Source organism: Gymnoscopelus microlampas, assembly GCF_963454915.1.
Source record: "Gymnoscopelus microlampas genome assembly, chromosome: 12".
In the NCBI taxonomy this organism is placed as follows: Eukaryota; Metazoa; Chordata; class Actinopteri; order Myctophiformes; family Myctophidae; genus Gymnoscopelus; species Gymnoscopelus microlampas.
In genome coordinates this window covers 13,148,383-13,166,333 of record NC_139949.1, presented here as the reverse complement: position 1 = coordinate 13,166,333, position 17,951 = coordinate 13,148,383, and the positions used below count along the sequence as shown (strand labels likewise).

Genomic DNA, 17,951 nt, shown 5'->3' with positions numbered 1-17,951 from the left:
CAAATGGAACCAAATGGACCCGTTAGTTCCATTTGTACACTCTCAGAGTTACATGAACATTGATTTTACAATATAAATTAGGGTGCCAGAGATAGAAATGCCATTCAATGGGGGTCTGTAGCCTAATGCATGTCAAACTGGGGGGTCCTTGAAATTAAAATGGTTGAGAAACACTGCTAGAGCCGTAAAAAGTCTTCTCTTATGGGGGTCCCTGTCTGGCATATCTTTTCAAATGGGGGTCCGCGGGCTAATACGTGTCAACAATGAATAAGAGTCCCTCCTCCTTATAAACAACTGAACGAACGACTGCTGTGAAGGTGTAGAAGTCAAACGAAGGTCTGGCAACAGCCACTGTGCATATATCCTCGCCGTCGGGCAGAAACCTTGCATCTCCATTTTCCAGCTTTTAAAATATTTTCTCATAAATGGACGCCCTACTTCATCATGGTAGTGTCACACAGAAGCAGTGGTGGAAAAAGTACTTAAATTCTTTACTTAAGTAAAAGTACCAATACTGCAATATAAAAATACTCTGTTACAAGTAAAAGTCCAGAATTCTAAATTTACTTGAGTAAAACTACAAAAGTATTGGCATCAAAAGGTACTTAAAGTACCAAAAGTAAAAGTACTAAATATTTGAAAATAGCCGATCTACAAGCTCACAACGCGTCGCGATGCGACGCGTTGTGAGCTTGTAGATCTGCTATTTTCAAATAGCCTAGGTATAAAATAGGGCTAAAGTGGTTAATGTATGTTTTATAATGTAATAATTTACATCTGAAAAGTAACTAGTAACTAAAGTAGTAAAATAAATGTAGTGGAGTAAAAGTACAATATTTGCCTCTGAGATGTAGTGGAGTAGAAGTAAAAGTATTGGAAATTGGAAATACTCAAGTAAAGTACAAATACCTCAAAATTGTACTTAAGTACAGTACTTAAGTAAATGTACTTAGTTACTTTCCACCACTGCACAGAAGAAGCAAAAATAGCCGATTTACAAGCTCACGACGCGCCGCGATGTGACGCGTTGTGAGCTTGTAGATCTGCTATTTTAAAAAAAAGTTCACCAAAAGTTGAAGTTGTTAAGTGTGTCTGTGGGTTTTTATAAATATTGAACCAATGAAAATTATTAGCAAGAGCTTGTGACTAAATAACTACATTCTCCATTTCCTGGAAAGTTAACGGGTTTTGGACATACAAGGTTTTCCCCCCCCCCGACGGTGACGATATGGTCTCTCGTTCAGACTGTCAGGTCTGACCCAAAGATATACAGCGAGGGAGGAATTATGAGAGCACAAGCAGACAAAGTGACTTTGATCTTTTTGCCGAACAACAGACAGAGCCAAACCGCTGCATCATTTATTGTCGGGGGTGTAGACCTAATTCAGGGAGAGCTGCAAATCAAGTTTATAGCTAAAAACGGAAGCTTACGAAATTCATGGATATTATTGAATACTATAGGCTCTATGCACAGCAGCCATATTGTAAACAAATTGGGCCTCTTCTTACGTCCTTCACAGGTGTTACCAATGATACTAATGAAGGCTCTGCTCCATTCTGGCCAGGGTGCTGATATTGCGCATGTTGGCTCACTGGAAACACTCCATTTTGGTGCCCAAATGGCCCCTTATGGTGGGTGTGTAACTCTGAGAGTGTACAAATGGAACCAAATGGACCCGTGAGGGTCCATTTGGTTCCATTTGTACACTCTCAGAGTTATGGGGGTCCCTGAAAATAAGAGACCACTGTGCCACACCAAATGGAACAGAGCCTTAATTAGTATTATTGGTAACACCTGTGAAGGAGGTAAAGGAAGAGGCCCAATTCATTCCCAATATGGCTGCTGTGCATAGAGCCTATATTGTAATGAGACTGTGAAAGACTAACAGAGTCAGACCTTCAAACCAGAGGGGGGGGGGGAGAAGATGAAAAGAAAGGGAACTGGAATACTATCTCAAAATATCCAAAAATAATTTCACACGTTTGATATATACAAATGTATATCTGTCTAAAATTAAATATTCTGGCGCTCGGGTGGTGCAGTGGTACACAACCGCCCCCGTGTTCGGGGGAGGGGAGCGCGCGCAGGGGAGCGTGATATCACTGCACGTATTCCAACGGGCTGGGACGGCACCCCCGTCAGCAGACTAGCCTAGTGGGATCAATACCATTTTCAGGGTTTCTGATCCGGTCTGGACGGAAAGGACGTCATCGGGCGGCCAGGGACCCATGACCCGGCCGAACCTCTGGTGTCGTCGTGCACATCCAAAAGGATTCCCCTAGTTTAACCCATTGAGACCTGGAACTGTCATTTTTAGATTTGAGCTGAAAAGCATTATTTTACACTTTGGGCTATTCAAAAATAGCAGATATACAAGCTCATAGCGCGGCACCGAGTGCCGCGCTATGAGCTTGTAGATCTGCTATTTTTGAAAATTCGTGAAAATGTGTGCAAATCTTTGAATATATATATTTTTAAAGCAAACATTTTTAACTCAAATCTTTGCTTCTGGGGGTCCCTGGAACAAAATATTTTGATGGGGGTCCGCGGCCAAATACATATAATTTTGGGGGTCCTTGACATGAAAAAGATTGAGCACCACTGATATAGAAACATACGTTTTTCAGAATACTGTTGAGATTTAGGAGACATGTAGAATCGGCTTCAGGTCTCAATGGGTTAAAATTGGTTTAAATTGGTATAATCGTTTCGTTTGGTATATGTTCATCTTTTATACTAATCTCGTAGCGCGACTAGCGAGACTAAACTAATTGCTTGGCGTTATGTGAGGAACAAAAACAATGCGACACCAACCGGAACCCACCACCGCCGGAACATGATAGTTGTCTTTTTCTTTTCTAAACCGGATCACACGGCTCAGTGTTGTCACGGTGGGTGTCAGGTGTGGGAGCCAGAGGCTGAACAAGGCAGGCAGGCAGGTCTAATCCAGTATTTATTAACATAAAACAGGCTTACAGCAGGACATACACAGGCAGGTACACACACACACACACACACAGTAACATTGACTTGGATCTGGCAGTCAATGAGCAGAATGAGTCCAGTATTAACCTTGCATCACCAGTCTTTCCACCTCGGAGGAGAGCCTGGTATTCGTTATTAATGGCCTGTGTGATCCGGTCTAGGCCACGCCTACTGAAAAAAAAAAAAAAAAAAAACTATATCCGGAAGTTGCGGGTTCCGGTTTGGCGGAGCCGCTTTGTTTTGGTTCCCCCTGTTAGTTTCCCCAATCCCCATTTAAATGGAATAGAATTTCCCCCGGGGGATAACAACGGTAGACAGGCGCTAAATAGTCTCCGGAAAGTACACTCACATTTATATTTATTTTGTATTTTAAAAAATGAGCCAAACTACGCCGCGTCAAGGATTTTATTAGGCAGGCCAGTCCAGTCCAGATCCCAGGCTAGTCCAGTATAATGGGCTGCAGGTTGATTAGTGAAGTGTTCACAGGTGAGTATCGTCAGGCAACTGCAGGCGCTAATGAGAGAATGGAGACAGGTGTGTAACTGGGAATGAGGTGAGATTGCAATGTGGGAGTGGCCAGAGTACAGAAAGACAAAGCAGGCAGAGTACAGATAAAACAGACTAGAGAGCAGTGGTGGAAAAATGTACTCACGTTTTACTTAAGTAAAAGTATCAATACTTCAATTTAGAAATACTCTGTTTCAAGTAAAAGTAGAGAATGAAAAATGTACTTGAGTAAAAGTACAAAAGTATTGGCATGAAAATGTACTTAAAGTACCAAAAGGAAAAGTACTAAAATGTTTGAAAATAGCAGATCTACAAGCTCACAACGTGCCGCGATGCGACGCGTTGTGAGCTTGTAGATCGGCTATTTTCAAATAGCCTCGGTTTAAAATAGGGCTAAAGTGGTAAATGTGTGTTTTGCGATATAATAATGCATATCTGCAAAGTAACTAGTAACTAAAATAATTGCAGTGGAGTAAAAGTGCAATATTTGCCTCTGAGATGTAGTGGAGCAGAAGTAAAAGTATTGGAAATTGGGAAATACTCAAGTAAAGTACAAATACCTCAAAATTGTACTTAAGTACAGTACTCGAGTACATGTCCTTATTACTTTACACCACCGCAAGAGAGAAATAAGACAGGCGGAGAGACAAGATCGTGACAAGTTTAGAACCAAACACCAGGCTTTCCTCCGCGGTGGAAAGCAAGCCTGGTGACGCGGGTTTAGTCAGCAGGGAGTGTGTGTGTGTGTGTGTGGGGCGGGGACTGTACAACTTCCCGGTGGGGGCTCCCCACTGGCAGGTGAGTCAGTAGGGGTACAACAGCAGCAGTGACAACGCACCAATGAATGTGTGTGGGGAGACAAAAGGGTCTAAAAAGCTAAATAAATAATTCACACTCAGTGGTGGAAAAAGTACTCAAATGTTTTACTTAAGTAAAAGTATCAATACTGCAATGCAGAAGTACTCTGTAACAAGTAAAAGTCCGGAATTCAAAATTTACTTGAGTAAAAGTACAAAAGTATTGGTATCAAAATGTACTTAAAGAACCAAAAGTAAAAGTACAAAAATGTTTGAAAATAGCTGATCTACAAGCTCACAACGCGTCGCGCTGCGACGCGTTGTGAGCTTGTAGATCGGCTATTTTCAAATAGCCTAGGTTTATAATATAGTAATTTATATCTGCAAAGTAACTAGTAACTAAAGTTTTCAAATAATTGTAGTGGAGTAAAAGTACAATATTTGCCTCCGAGATCTAGTGGAGTAGAAGTAGAAGTATTGGAAATTGGAAACACTCAAGTAAAGTACAAATATCTCAAAATTGTACTTAAGTACAGTACTTGAGTAAATGTACTTTGTTACTTTACACCACTGCACTCACACACACACACACACACGCGCGCGCACAGATTGTAGTCCGTCCACGTCAGAATCATGCGGACCAGATCTTCTAGACACCGGCGGAGGCCTTTTTTTCAGTCCGCTGAGACGCCCGGGCCTGGCCGTGGCATCATTCAAATGGCCCATGTGTCACTTTGCATTAACCCATCGAGGCCTGAGGTTCCGCTTCTGCAAAATGTCTTCTAAATCCTATAACGGTTTTCTGAAAAACGTATGTTTCTATATCAGTGGTTTTCAAACTTTTTCATGTCAAGGACCCCCAAAATGATATGTATTTGGCCGCCGACCCCCATCTCTAAATATGTTGTTCCAGGGACCCCCCAGAAGCAAAGATTTGAGTTAAAAATGTTGGCTTTAAAAGAATATATATTCGAAGATTTGCACCCATTTTCAAGATTTTTCAAAAATAGCAGATCTACAAGCTCGTAGCGCGGCACTCGGTGCCGCGCTATGAGCTTGTATATCTGCTATTTTTGAATAGCAAAAGTGTAAAATAATGCTTTTTAGCTCAAATAAAAAAATGACACCGATGCGTTCCAGGTCTTAACGGCTTAATGCTGGGACAAACACACTCGGTGCACGAACATGACAGGTAATCTCTGGACTGTCGCCTGCACTGGCCCTCACCGGACGACCCTATTGGCCAATATAATTAACGCTCCGTCGTGCGGCGGGTGTCGTCGCACGCCGCGGAAAATAGCCAATCTGAAGCTCGCGATGCATCCGCGGTGCGTTTGTGTGAGCTTGTAGATCGGCTATTTTCTGCACGCAACACCGTCATAGGTCAAAATATAAATCCATTCGTACAGATTTTTTTGTACGAAATCTGTGTGTGCGTGTGCGTGTGTGTGCGCGCGCGTTTCTATACAGAACCGTACAGATGCAACACCTTTGTGTGCATGCATGCATGTCATACATACCAGAAAGCATATGAATTGGATCGAGATATGTCATATATAATGCCACTAAGATAAGGCCCAACATTCCTGTTATGATTACACTGGCATTGGCGGGCCTCATTCATATGAGAGCCTTTTCATAAGCCCGCATCGCCAGCCTGCTAATCTTTCTCTTATAGCGAGATCACATTGAAAAAGTGACGCGTTGATGCAATTCGCCACCTAAGATTATCCCAACCCCTACCTTTAGCCGCTTAAACCATTAAAACCGGGAACGCATCTGTGTCATTTTTAGATTTCTTTAGGCTATTCAAAAATAGCAGATATACAAGCTCATAGCGCGGCACAGAGTGCCGCGCTATGAGCTTGTAGATCTGCTATTTTTGAAAAATCGTGAAAATGGGTGCAAATCTTTGAATATATATATTTTCAAAGCGAACATTTGTAACTCAAATCTTCGCTTCTGGGGGGGTCCCTCGAACAAAATATTTTGAGATGGGGGTCCGCGGCCAAATGCCTATCATTTTGGGGGTCCTTGACATGAAAAAGTTTGAGAACCACTGATATAGAAACATACGTTTTTTCAGAATTACTGTTAGGATTTAGAAGACATTTGTAGAATCGGCCTCAGGTCTTAATGGGTTAACCGAACCAGAGCTTGCTTCTTTTTTTTTTTTCTTGTTCGATGAAAATGGCTTACAATACACAGGAAAAATCTGAGTGTTAATTCGACTCTGAAAGTGTCGACCGTAAAGGCTCATTCACACCTTCGGTTTCTCGTAGACGGGTGCGTAGGGGAGGAAATATCCACTGGCGAGAAACAATGGCTCACCTCTGTGACAGTGTGGAGGCTGTAGTGTCTGTCTGGATCGCTCTCTGTGTCTCAGCTTCACCTGGTGAAGGTCTAAGGACAGCAATAAGTACCCTAACTGTCAGGGAGCAAGTTGGTTGGCAAAGAGAAATAGGGGACTTGACCCATTAACAACCCATTAAGACCTGAGGCAATTCTTAAAAATGTTTTCTAAATGTTTTCTAAAAACAGTTTTTTGAAAGAAAAAAAAAATCAAGATATTTCAAAAATAGCAGATCTACAAGCTCATAGCGCGGCACTCGGTGCCGCGCTATGAGCTTGTATATCTGCTATTTTTGGAGAAAAAAAATCTAGAATTTTCAAAAATAGCAGATCTACAGAGCTTGTATATCTGCTATTTTTGAATAGCCAAAGAAATCTAAAGTGACACAGATGCGTTCCAGGTCTTAATGGGTTAAGACCGTGAACGCATCTGTGTCACCGAGTGCCTCTGAGCTTTGAGCTTGTAGATCTGCTATTTTATTAAAAAACGTGAAAATGTGCGCAAATCTTTGAATATAGTATATTTTTAACTCAAATCTTTGCTTCTGGGGGGTCCCTGGAGCGAAGTATTTCGAGAAAGGGGGTCCACGGACTCTTAACACAAAGGGGGATACACTAAGAGGCACTAAGGTGGGGGGGGGGGGTGCTGCTCGAGAAAAAAAGGGACGTTTCACCGGTGCGTTTCAATGTTGTAGCGCCTAAATTCCGCCGTTTTTTTTGAGTGCTTGGAGAGTCGCGCGACTGACTGTGTCAGGATTCGAGGCAACACTCACACACAATCACGTGCAGCTGCAGCATGCGTCCCCTCCACCTCCGTCCACCTCCGCCCCATGGGTGTGTATTGTGTATGGGCGTGCATCACCGTGCATGTGTGAGTGTGGCTTCAGGAAGTAAATTCCTAGCCTCGATCTCGAGGCTTTTATTTTTTTTAGTTTTGCTAAAAAATAAAAGCTTGGAAATTCCTGTCCCGGCTGTTGGTACGCAAAAGCGCCTCGCGTCGTCTGATGTGCCGCGCATTATTTATTTTGGGTGCGCACCTGCGCACCAGTTATGTGCACCCCTGAACATAAACCAATACAACACCAGTTAATATTAACTAATGAAAACATAATGTAACTGAAATATCCAAAGTGTTTGTTCAAACACCTGATAATAAATTCAAACAAATACGGCCCCTGTCCCTCCCAATAATGCAGAAGAAACATGGTGCGGTCCAATTTCCCCATCAGCTCTTCAGTATATAAACCGGTCTGAAGCAGCTGGTCCCCCTACATTTGGCCAGCCATAGCAACTACAGCTGCAATCCTCAGAACCGATAACTCAAAGAAAACTAAATCAACTTCAATACAAATGAAATAAATATAAGCATAAAGCAACTTGACAATAACTAAGGTTAACCAATTGTACGTGCACTCCAATCAGCAACCTTTCTGTCAAACTTGCAATAAACAGTATGTAATTCAACCAGATCGGTGTAGTAAATGTAATCTATGTTTGTATTGTGTAGCGCTGAAAAGCAATCTAAACTGAATGAATAAACAAAAAGCACCACCCTCCTCCCGTCTGTGAATATGCTCTATGCACAGCAGCCATATTGGAAAGAAATTGGGGCCTCTTCCTTACTTCCTCAACAGGTGTTACCAATGACACTAATGAAGGCTCTGTTCCTTTTAGTGTAGCACTGTGGTTCTCAAACCTTTCAATTGCAAGGACCAGCATAACTCTGAGAGTGTACAAATGGAACCAAATGGACCCGTACGGGTCCATTTGGTTCCATTTGTACGCTCTCAAGAGTTACACACCCGTAAGGGGCCATTTTGGAACCCCCTCAAGGAACCATGAGGGTACCTGGACCACACTTTGAGACCCACTGGTGTAGCAGAGTGTCTCCAGTGAGCCAACACGCACAATATCAGGACCCTGACCTCTGTTTGAGCAGAGTGGAACAGAGCCTTCATTAGTATCATTGGTAACACCTGTGAAGGAAGTAAGCAATCTAAACTGAATGAATAAACAAAAAGCACAAACCCTGCTCCTCGGGAGCAGAGGGCGTTCAGTGTTCTTGCTCAAGGACACTTCGACGGCAACTCTGGGGGAGACCGGGAATCGAACTGGTTCCAAGGGTCCGCTCTACCTCCTGATCCAATGCCGCCCTGTGGGTGGGCCGAGAACACTTTCGAGATTTCCAAGTGGGCCCCTGTTCCAGAAAAGGTTGGGAACCACTTCACTGGTCTAGGACTGAAACGTTGAATCGCTACAACCGTTTGATAGGAATTCTCTCTTTTCTTGAATGTTTCTGGATGTTGCTTTCAGCACGTAGAAAATTTAAATGAACACGCCCGCATCTTATTGTGTGTTAAAACAACAGTGGTGTAAAGTAACTAAGTACATTTACTCAAGTAGGCCTACTGTACTTAAGTACAATTTTGAGGTATTTGTACTTAGTATTTCCAATTTACTATACTATGACTAATGAAGCATAGCGTTAGTTCATGCAGGACACGGAAGTCGTGCACGCCAAAGCTGTAACCAGCAGTCAGTCAGCTGATCAGTGAACATCAGCTTTCTATTCCCCATTCACAGCCCAGCTGGTCATTACATCACACACTCATTATCCAATCACAGCTCACGCTTGAGCAAAGAGGTTCCTATAAATACGGCTTCATATTCTCTAGGTCTTTCTTGGTTGCTGAACCAATGCATTTTGCTAGCTCCTCCTCCACCCCAGCCTCCACCTTTTGATTAGAGTCTGCCATAGGCTCAAATACTTGTGATTATCATGTATATCTGCTTTGTTTAGAGTCTGGCTTAGGCTCAAATACTTGTATTTATCATGTATATCTGCTAATTCTAACTAATATGTTAATGTATTGCTTATTGTTGTCATTGTATCCCTATGGGGGATTTGCTTAAGCATTCTCTGAATATATACTTAGCAGGCTGCTTCGACAAAATTCAGTGAATATTCTCCCAAGAGCAGAGCTTTAACGCCAAGCTTAACTGTATTCCATTTGTGGCAATAAATGGTTCTTTATCTACTAAGACGAGAGTGTTTCTGATTGAATATACATTTCGGCCATTTGAAAATAGCCGATCTACAAGCTCACAACATGTTGCAATGCAACGTGTTGTGAGCTTGTAGATCTGCTATTTTCAAAAGATTTGTATACATTTGAAAACTTGTGAAATGGGACATTGCGCATAATGAGTATGTTTACTTCCGGTACTTTAAGTACATTTTGATACCATTACTTTTGTACTTTTACCCAAGTAAAATTTGCATTCCGGACTAACTTGTAACGGAGCATTTCTACATTTTACTTTTACTCAAGTCAAAAAAGTGAGTACTTTTCTTTCCACCACTGTAAAACAGTAGCCACGTGCCTCAAAGCGGATTTGGACCGTCATCTTCTGAACACGCGTAGCGCATTTGCATTCGTTACAAGGACGTCTGCATGAGTCATGCTGTTTGCGGGCCCACAGGACGTCACTGTCCACTGCCTGCTTAATTTTTCATGTGACAGTCAAACGTGTCTCGGACTCCGGAGGAGTCCGTCGGTAATGAAGTTGCAGAAAGTCTGCGGTAATGTCCCTCGACGGTGCGAACAGTGTATATTTGAATTAGCTCCATCAAAAGAGCAGCTGTTTATCACGCTGACAGCCACGGGGACTCTTGGGTTGCAAAACTGGCAGGGGAGTCCACCCTGAGGAAACTCTAGCCATTACTTAACCCTATTAGACCGGGAACGCATCTGTGTGTCATTTTTTAGATTTCTTTGGCTATTTTTTTTTTTTAAATGAATTGTGAAATTTTGTTTTTGCATTTTTTTTACTCAAATCTTTGCTTCTGGGGGTCCCTGGGACAAAATGTTTTGAGACGGGGGTCCACGGACAAAGTTTTGGGAGTCCTTGACATGAAAACGTTTGAGAACCACTGATATTATAGCAACGTATGTTTAAAAAAAAAAGAAGGATTTAGAAGTCATTTGTAGAATCCCCAGACGTTAAAAATGTTTGCTAAAATATATTATAGATTTGCACCAAATTTGCACGATTTTTCTAAAATAGCCAAAGTATAAAATAATGGTTAAAAGTGATTACACAGATGCGTTCCCGGTCTTAAAGGGTTAAATAAATGACACCTATATAGCCCACAGTTCAACTGGAACGCATGGTTTGGCTCTCCGGAAAAAATATCCATAAAAATAAGAGCCCGCCGAATTCAGCCGGCACTAATGATAAATGAACGGGCGAGTGCACGCTGCTGTGTGTAAAAATAAATGGCTAACAAGCACATTTTATATATAAGACATTTACTGTAAAACTTGAATGTCGTGAACCAGGGTCCAGGCAGAGTGATCCTAAGAAATTGATTCCAAATCATAAATCACATTCCGGGGCCCAAAACTAACTGTTCACCGTTGAGTACTGCTTGGCATATCTTTGGCAAAGATTGTGTTGGCTGCATCTCCTGTGCGTGCTTTCCAAGGATATACAAAACAGCTTATAGGCTATAGGCTATGTCGCAATATGATAAATGATGCCAGCTCATGGCTTAATGGGAGCCCGCAGCATTTACAGTCTCAATTCTCATCCAGGCTCCGGTACTTGTTATCTATTGACAGCTGATGAGTAAGCCTGATGAAACCCAGCGGCCAAACATGTTGTTTCCTCCAAAGTGTTTTCCTATAGATGCAGAGACGCACTATAACTTATCATCGCTGTCGTCGGGCAGAAACCTCGTATGTCCAAAACACCATTACTTTACAGGAATTGCGAAAAAAGAACCAGCGTTCCCAGTGGATCCCAATGTTATTACAGTATTTAGTCACAATCACTTGTTAACAGTTTTCATTGGTTATATATATATTATAATACCCACAGACAGACTTAACTTATTAAAGGTAGGGTAAGTGATATTTTTTGGTATTTTTATGTTTTTTGTTAAAAAGGTTAAAGTACTATATTCTGATAGTAATCATTGCTACAGAGCGTTTGTTCGGTCACAGGGGTCTCTCCAGCTCTTTAGTAAACACAATATAGTACATTTTCAGGTAGGTGGCAACATTTAAGCCAATCAGGAGAGAGCTCTGAAAATGCATTTTATGTGTTATAAAGAGCTGGAGAGACATGGAGACTCCTTTTCCTTTACAGAATATAGAGCTATTTAACACTTACTTTCACCAAAGTAAATCACTTACTTACTGTAAGTCTGTCTAAGGATGTCAGTATAGGCAAACGTTTCAAAGAAAATTCAAAATTCTTGAATTTCTGCGAGCTTGTAGATTTTCTATTTTTGCTACTTTTGCATGACACTGTCATTTGACAAAGTATAAAATTCATTCATTTATGAAAAAACTAAAAAAATAATAATAATATGGAGATACAAGGTTTCTGCCTGACAGCCATGTTATGTAAATTGGAAACGTGTCTAAAGGCCACACCATACATTCACTGTTGGGAGAGACTATTATTCCTAGCCGGTACCTGAGATTGTGCTGCGCAGTAAACAACCGGATGGGGCTTTAATGCTATTGTCGATGTCGGGTGGACGGCGACATCTCATCAGCCGCGGCGGTATCTCTATTTTGTAAATTAATGCCCTACTTCATCATACGGAGTGTCGCACAAAAGCAGCGAAAATCGCTATGGTCACAAATGAAAGTGCAAGTGTGTGTGTGTGTGGGTTATATAAATATTGAACCGATGGAAACTTTTCATTGAAGTATAACTGCTTTGGATCCATTGGACCGTGGGTTCTTCTGTGAATATGCTCTATGCACAGCAGCCATATTGGAAAGAAATTGGGGCCTCTTCCTTACTTCCTCAACAGGTGTTACCAATGACACTAATGAAGGCTCTGTTCCTTTTAGTGTAGCGCTGTGGTTCTCAAACCTTTCAATTGCAAGGACCAGCATAACTCTGAGAGTGTACAAATGGAACCAAATGGACCCGTACGGGTCCATTTGGTTCCATTTGTACGCTCTCAAGAGTTACACACCCGTAAGGGGCCATTTTGGAACCCCCTCAAGGAACCATGAGGGTACCTGGACCACACTTTGAGACCCACTGGTGTAGCAGAGTGTCTCCAGTGAGCCAACACGCACAATATCAGGACCCCTGACCTCTGTTTGAGCAGAGTGGAACAGAGCCTTCATTAGTATCATTGGTAACACCTGTGAAGGGAGCTGCTGGGCATAGAGCCTATTGGAATGTCCCCGGTGCGGCTCGCCTTAAGTCTACCCGTCGAAGTGTCCCAGAGCAAGGCACTTAACCCCCGACAGCTTCCACTGTGCGCTCATCTGAGCCATCTGAGCAGCCATCCACTGGGTGAAGCAGTAAAAAGGTAATTTCCCCTCCCCTCCCGGGGACCAGAAAACACTCGCTTTCCCTGTTCCATAGCACTACTGTAAATATGCACACATTCACACGTGCACACAGCGAGAGGGAAATGGCCGCACACAGAGATAAGCGCTTACCCACACAGCGAGAGACGGAAGCATACATACCGCACGCCAGTGTTGGAAAGTAATTAAGTACATTTACTCAAGTACTGTGCTTAAGTACAACTGTTTGGATACTTTATATACTTCTACTCCGCTACATCTCAGTGGAAAATACAAAACCCCAATTCTATACAAAATAATATAGCCAATCGTGATGTGACACGTTGTGAGCTTGTAGATCTGCTATTTTCACTATTTCTTAACCTGTTTGTAATTTATGTAATTTTCTGAACATTTCTGAACATTTTGAATTTCATTTATTTGTGGAAATATGTTTAAAATATTTGTTCTAAATATAGGAAACGAAAACACTTTCAGAACCTCTGCTGTAGCTGCTGCTTCTCACACAATGGCAGAGCCGAGCCAGTGGTGTAAAGTAACTAAGTACATTTACTCAAGTACTGTACTTTTTTTTTTTTTTGTACAATTTTGAGGTATTTTTTACTTTACTGGAGTATTTCCAATTTGAAGTACTTTTACTTCTACTCCACTACATCTTAGAGGCAACTATTATACTTTTACTCCACTACAATTATTTGAAAACTTTAGTTACTACAGTAGTTACTTTGTAGATTTAGATTATTATTACAAAAGATACATTACTCACTTCAACCCTATATACATTTCGGCCATTTGAAAATAGCCGATCTACAAGCTCACAATGTGTCTCATCGCGACGCATTGTGAGCTTGTAGATCTGCTATTTGCAACAGATTTTTATACATTTGAAAACTTGTGACATGGGACATTCTACATAATGAGAACTTCCTACATTGGTACTTTAAGTACATTTTGATAACAATACTTTTGTACTTTAAAGGTAGGGTAAGTGACATTTTAGGGTTAAAACAAAAAGTATCTTTTTTAAAGGTTAAAGCACTATATTCTGATAGTAATCATTGCTATAGAGTGTTTGTTTAGTAACAGGAGTCTCCCCGTCCCTCCAGCTCTTTAATAAACAGAAAATACATTTTCTGGTAGGTGTCAAAATCTCAGCCAATCAGGAGAAAGTACCCATTTTTAAGCTTTATTTTTTATAGCGTTCCAGTTAAAATTTTGCCTGCTCATTTCTTAGTGTCATCACTTCCAATTGCACTTGTTTAATCTATATCCTGATTGAGTTCTCTATCCTGATTGGATAAAATTGGAAATGAAACTGAAACTGAAACTGAAACGAAAATGCATTTTCTGTTTCATAAAGAGCTGGAGAGACATGGAGACTCCTTATATGGACAGGACACTCTATAATAACGAGCACTATCAGAACATAGACCCATTTTGCAATTATTTGAATAATTGCAAATCACTTACCCTACCTTTAATTCAAGTAAATTCAGAATTTCTGACTTTTAATGTATTTCTACATTGCAGCATTTATACTTACAGTAAGTAAAAAATCACACCCTGTGTGAAGGAAGCGGTGCCTTTGGGGCGGGGCTTAACTCATTTCAGTTCGTCCCTATTGGTGGTCTGAGTCCACTTACCAAATTTTGACTTGGTAGCATGCTGCAAACTGGAATGATAGCTGTTTAAAGCCCAGCCAATGGGCAGACAGAGAGGGCGGGGCTTAAGTAATAACAGTTGATCCCTATTGGTGGTTTTACTCCATGTGCAAAATTACTCCCTAGCATGCTGCGAACTTGAGTTATGGCTGTTTGAAGGCCAGCCAATGGGAAGACAGAGGGGGCGGGGCATCAGCAATTCATGCTCGTCCCTATTGGTGGTCTAAGTCCACATACCAAATTTGGACTTGGTGGCATGCTGCAAACTGGAGTTATAGCTGTTTAAAATCCCGTGCTCATCCCGTGCTTACACGGACGGACGGACATAACATACGCTGGGGGTCCCTGGACTCCTCTTTGATAACTTCAGCAATTCATGCTCGTCCCTATTGGTGGTCTAAGTCCCCATAGCATATTTGGACTTGGTGGCATGCTGCAAACTGGAGTTATAGCTGTGTAAAATCCCGTGCTCATCCCGTGCTTACACGGACAGAACATACGCTGGGGGTCCCTGGACCCCTCTTTCATAAGCAGTGGCACGTGTGGCCAATGAGAGGAGAGATGGCAGAGGCAAGCTCCAAGTGTGTGTGTGTGTGTGTGTGTGTGTGTGTGTGTGTGTGTGTGTGTGTGTGTGTGTGTGTGTGTGTGTGTGTGTGTGTGTGTGTGTGTGTGTGTGTGTGTGTGTGTGTGTGTGTGTGTGTGTGTGTGTATGTGTTGCTTCTTTGCCGTGCTCATCCCGTGCTGATACGGACGGACGGACATACGGACAAAGTCAAGCTTAGAGCGGTTGGCACCGCTAAAAATGTGAGTACATTTTTCCACCACTGAGCCGAGCCCGAGCAGAGCAGCGTGTGAGAGCCTGACAGCCACTGACTGGCGGGGGAATGTGCCGGCTACCGCCCAGCCACCGCGGCGTTGGGGAGAATCTTCTGGATAGGAAGAGATGTTTACTGGGGCTGTCTCTCTGTCTGTGGCTAGTAAGATTCATGCGAGTGTGAATGATGGCAGCCTGTAAGGGTGCCGCTGGCAAAAAGTGACTCTATAACTGGGATTGCTTTGGCTGCCCGTTTGCCTGCTACTGCTGAAGCGAACTATCTCTCCGGGCAGCGCCAGCTGGTTAGGCCCCGATGTACTTGATGTGAACAGCTCTCTCTCTCTCCGGTAAAAAGCATCCAGTGGTAACGGTTGGGCACGGCATCCCCCCAGCCCCCCCCCCCCCCCCCCCCTTACACGCATCTATCTCGCATGCAGCGGGCATCAGCAGAGCCAGACGTTATTTTTTTTCCCCCTTTACTTGAATGTTATACGGCTTAACCCGTTTAGACCGGGAAAGAATCATTTTTAGATTTCTTTGGGCTATTCAAAAATAGCAGATGTACAAGCTCGTAGCGCGGCACCGAGTGCCGCGCTACGAGCTCGTAGATCTGCTATTTTTTTTCTAAATCGTGAAAATTTGTGCAAATCTTCTAACAAAAACTTTTGTTGCTATAATATCAGTGGTTCTCAAACTTTTTTCATGCCAAGGACCACCCAAAATGATATGTAATTGGCCGCGAACCCCCATCTCAAAATATTTTGTTCGCTTTAAAAATATATATATATATATATATATTCAAAGATTTGCAAACGGTTTTCTTTCAAAAATAGTAGATCTACAAGCTCATGGCGCGGCACTCGGTGCCGCGCCATGAGCTTGTAGATCTGCTATTTTTTAATAGTCAAAGAAATCTGAAAAATGACACAAATGCGTTCCCGGTCTTAATGGGTTAACCAAAACATAGTTGTAAAATATCTATCCTTATTTGAAATAGCTGTATGTCTCGTGTGCCTACAAGGAATTCTGTGATTACTTCTGGCTACTTCCGGGGACAAATTGCCTTCAAACTGGTCAGAACATCAAGCTTATTGCAAGGTTACTGACGTTAACACATTCACTACAATTCTAAACAAACCAAACCGTTGTTTCGAGACCTTAATACAGTGCATTACTTCGCACTCCCAGCCATTATGTCACGATAAAATTGCTCCTTCAAACATCAAACAATCCAAGTAATCCTACAACTTTTTTTTTTCTAATTTGTTCACGTGTCTGTAATATGATTACTACATAAATTATAACTGATTACATGTTCAAATTTGTAATGAGATTACCATAATCCCATTACACAGGGTTTGTCCTACACAGTTAAATCCAGAGTGCTAATTGACCTGTGCGGATGGACCCCTGCAGAGGTTTCACATAAAAGCCCTGTCATTCTATGCATGGAAGCTTCTATACAATTTAAAGTTCATTGTATCCATTGCATTACAAAAAAATATTTTGTATCACATTTGATGACAACCAATTGCACTGGTGTGAGTGTGATTCAGGAAAAGGGATTTCAGCTCCCCGTGTCTGGAGAGCGTTTCACAAGGTTGGTGCGTCACCGACGACCTTGTAATGCAGGGATGCAGGGATCAGAAAGAGGCGGAGCCAAGTACACCCTGGCTGGAGGAAATCGCTGATTGAGTGTGGGAGCGCACAATGTGATGTGCACGTGCACGTGCGTGTGGCTGTTTAGCTAAACACCACGGGGGGGCTAGAGTGCTCATGAGGAGAGCAGCCAGTATACCGCTTGGATCGCATGCTAATGGCATGCCCTACTTGGCAAACAAAGCTAGTGCATAGTGGAAATCCAATAGGAATTTGTAAAAAAACAAAAAAAAAAAGCATTGTAGATGTATGTGACACTAACGCGCTACACCACTTGAACCTCTGCATCCCTATTCTGGGGGGGAACAATAGCCAGAAATAGCTGATCTACAAGCTCACAACGTCACGTGTCGCAACGCAATGCTGTCGGTATTTTTGGCTGAAGAGATTTGGTGTTAGCCTGGTAAACCCTCCCTCCGGAAATCTCATTTCCATTTGATTTCAGGAGAGAGTCTGGGCTGAACCGCCTTTCTGCAATAATCGCTCTGTTCTCCGAACCGACGAGCCTATCAGCGTCGTCGCACATCGTTCTGTGATTGACAGCGACAGTTGGCCAATCAGGTGGCGAGTTCGAGTGAGCCCGAATGAAACCGAGTGCAGCCTGACTGGGGCCGACAAAAGACGAACGGCAGCCATTGTTGTTGTCCGAGTGCCTTCACTGTTTACTTTAGTTTTTAAAACGGTCTCAAACTTCTTTTTTGAGGCACGGAATTTACTATTAAGATATCGTTTGGATAGAATTTAGTTGTTTAACTTCATATATGTGGTCAATTAATCATGACAGAGCCTATTTAAAAATATAAATTCAGAGAACCGGCAGGGGCGGGG

At 42.3% G+C, this 17,951-nt stretch overlaps 1 protein-coding gene across 1 annotated transcript in view; it reads right to left on the bottom strand.

The window, feature by feature from the left end:
* gabra3 (gamma-aminobutyric acid type A receptor subunit alpha3) overlaps positions 1–17,951 on the bottom strand; it is a gene marked incomplete at its 3' end in the record, with an annotated part of 215,116 nt that overhangs the window by 179,388 nt on the left and 17,777 nt on the right. The window lies entirely within an intron of this gene.